Genomic DNA, 3,201 nt, shown 5'->3' on the forward strand with positions numbered 1-3,201 from the left:
TTGGTTTAGGATTTCTGTTGCGGTTGTGAAACACCATACCCAAAGTAACTCAGAGAGCAGAGAGGTTATTTGGCGTACAGGACCACATCACTGCTGACCACTTAAAGGAGTCTGAACACGAACCCAAACAGTCAAAAAAACCTTGAAGGTAGGAGCTAGCTGATGCAGAGGCCATAGGGGAGAACAGATCACTGCCTTGGTCAGTCAGCTTTCTTATGAACTCTAGGAACATTAGCTCAGTAATTATACCACTCACAATGGGCTTGGCTCTCCGCAATAAATCGCTTATTAAGCAAATGCCCTACAGCTGGACCTAATGGATCCATTTTCTCAATTGGTTGTCCTCCTTTCAGATGATTCTAGCTTGTGTCAAATTAACACAAAACTATGAAGAACAGAGAAACATCTTAAAAGATTTTAGAGACAGCAATAAATATGATAACATTTTATTGTAAAAAAAATTCTCAAAGAATAAATAAAAATAGATCAGAAAACCCTAGAATTATTTTTCTCAGAATTCAGGCAACAAACAAACAAGAATCAAATTCAAATTCAAAGTTTGCTTCAAACTGGATTATAAAAAAAAAGACTGTCCAAACTCTTGACAGTCTTCCTTTGCGCTAATTACATATAGCAAGATTGACCCCTCATCTATTCCTCCTTTATCCTACTATGGAATGTCTACAGTTTATTATAAAGCTCTCGAATAAGCTACCAACAGAAATTAGAATAGATATAGTTAATGGAATATTTTTTCTTTAAAGGGAAAATGTATACAAAGCTTCCTCTTAGAAAAGTGCACATACTTTTCAGAGCAGAATTTTAGTTATGGATGTGAAGAAAAAGAATTTGAGACAAGACACTGTTCTGTCAGGACAGATATTTCTTTCCTCCTTTACTTTCCTCTTCCACTCACCCTTCAGCATGCCACGTGTTTCTTTGCCCTTTCTCTTTCACTTCACTTGAATCTGACAAGAAATTCTTCGTTCCATGGCACAACTAAAGTATTTTATTTTATTTTTTAATATTATTTAACCATTTTTTACAAACCAGATTTTATCCACCCGCCTGACTGTTCCACATCCCATATTTCCCCCAACCATCTTGTCTATTAAATTGTCCCTGCCCCCTACTCCCATCCCCTACTCCACCAGGCCTCTAAACTCCTCAGGGTTAGGTGCATCTTCTCTGACTGACCCCAGACCCAGGACTCCTTTGCTGTATATGTGTTGAGGGGCCTCATTTCAGCTGGTGTATGCTGCCTGGTTGGTGATCCAGAGTCTGAGAGATCTTGGGGGTTCAGGTTAATTGAGACAGCTGGTCCTCCTACAGGGTCACCCTCCTCCTTGCCTTCCTCCAGCTTTGCCCTACTTCAAACACAAGGGTCAGCTGCTTGTTGGGTCTTTCAGAGGGCAGTTATGATAGTTCCCTTTTTTGTGAGTGCTCCATAGCCTCAGTAATGATGTCAGGCCTTGGGGCCACCCCTTGAGCTGGATCTCCTGTTGCTGGACCTTCTTTTACTCAGGCCCTTCCCCATTTCCATACTTGAAGTTCTTTCAGACAGGAACAATTATGGTTCACAATTTTGACTGTGGGATAGCAACTCTATCCATCACTTGATGCCCTGTATTTGTGATGGAAGTGGGATCAACAGGTTCCCTTTCCCCACTGTAGGGCATTTCATTTAGGGTTCCCCCTTTGAGTCCTGAGTGTCTCTCACCTCTCAGATCTCTGGTACATTCTGGAGGATCCCTCTAACCTCCTTCCTCTTGAGGTCTCTTGTTTCCATTCTTTGTGCTGGCCCCCAGGGCTTCAACCTTTTCTCCCTCCCAACACCAGATTGTGTTCCTCTCCCCCATCTCTCCTTGCACCCTTTCCCTCCCAGGTCCCTCCCTGTTCCTCCCTGTGGTTACCTTTTACTCTCTCCTAAGTGGGACTGAAGCATCGTCACTTGAGCTCTTCATCTTGTTGAATATTTTGAGTTCTGTAGACTGTATCTTGGTATTCTGTATTTTTTTTCTTTTTGACCAATATCCACTTATTAGTGACTGCATGCCATGCATGTCCTTTTGTGTCTTAGTTGCCTCACTCAGGATGATATTTTCTATTTCCATCCATTTACCTACAAAATTCAGGATGTTCTCATACTTAATAGCTGAGTAGTATTCCATTGTGCAAATGAACCACATGTTCTGTATCCATTCTTCTGTAGTGGGACATCTGGGTTGTTTCCAGCTTCTGGCTATCACAAATAAGTCCCCTATGAATATAGTAGAACACATACCCCTGTGGCATGGTGGAGCATCTTTGGGAATATTCCCAAGAGTGGTATTGCTGGGTCTTCAGGTAAATCCATTTCCAATTTTCTGAGGAAACTCCAAATTGATTTCCAGAGTGGTTATACCAGTTTGTAATTCCACCAGCAATGGAGGAGTGTTTCTTTTTCTCCACATCATAACCAACATGTGTTGTCACCTGAGGTTTTGATCTTAGCCATTCTATTTAGAATCTCAGGGTCGCTTTGATTTGCATTTCTCTGATCGCTAAGAATTTTGAAGACTTCTCAGGTGCCTCTCAGCCATTTGAGGTTCCTCTGTTGTGAATTCTCAGCTTAGGTCCATATGCCACTTTTTTGATTGGGTTGTTTAGTTTTTTGGTGGTTAGCTTCTCGAGTTCTTTGCATGTTTTGGATATTAGTCCACTATTGGATGTGGGGTTACTGAAGGTTTTTCCCAATGTGTAGGTTGCCGATTTGTTCTGTTAGCTATATCATATATTGCCTTACAGAAGCTTTCCAGTTTCATGAGTCCCCATTTATCAATTCATGATCTTAGAGAATGAGCCATTGGTGCTCTTTTTAGGAAAATTCCCCCTGTGCCAATGAGTTCAAGGCTCTTTCCCACTTTCTCTCTTATTAGATTCAGTGTATCTGGTTTTATGTTGAGGTCCTTGATCCACTTGAACTTAAGTTTTGTACAAGGGAACAAAGATGGGTCTATTTTCACTTTTCTACATACAGACAGCCAGTTAGACCAGCACAATTAAAAGTTTAAACTGGGAAGTTTTGATAATTCGTTTTTTTTAAACCACGTATTTGTGTTTTTATTTTGAAAAAATGCAAAACAAACATATAAACAAACAAAAAAGTGGTGTTCAGGTCACACTTCAATCAGTGATATAGTAATGCGTTCTGTAAAGTTT

Source organism: Rattus norvegicus, chromosome 11 (assembly GCF_021556685.1).
Source record: "Rattus norvegicus strain SHRSP/BbbUtx chromosome 11, alternate assembly SHRSP_T2T, whole genome shotgun sequence".
Classification (NCBI taxonomy): Eukaryota; Metazoa; Chordata; class Mammalia; order Rodentia; family Muridae; genus Rattus; species Rattus norvegicus.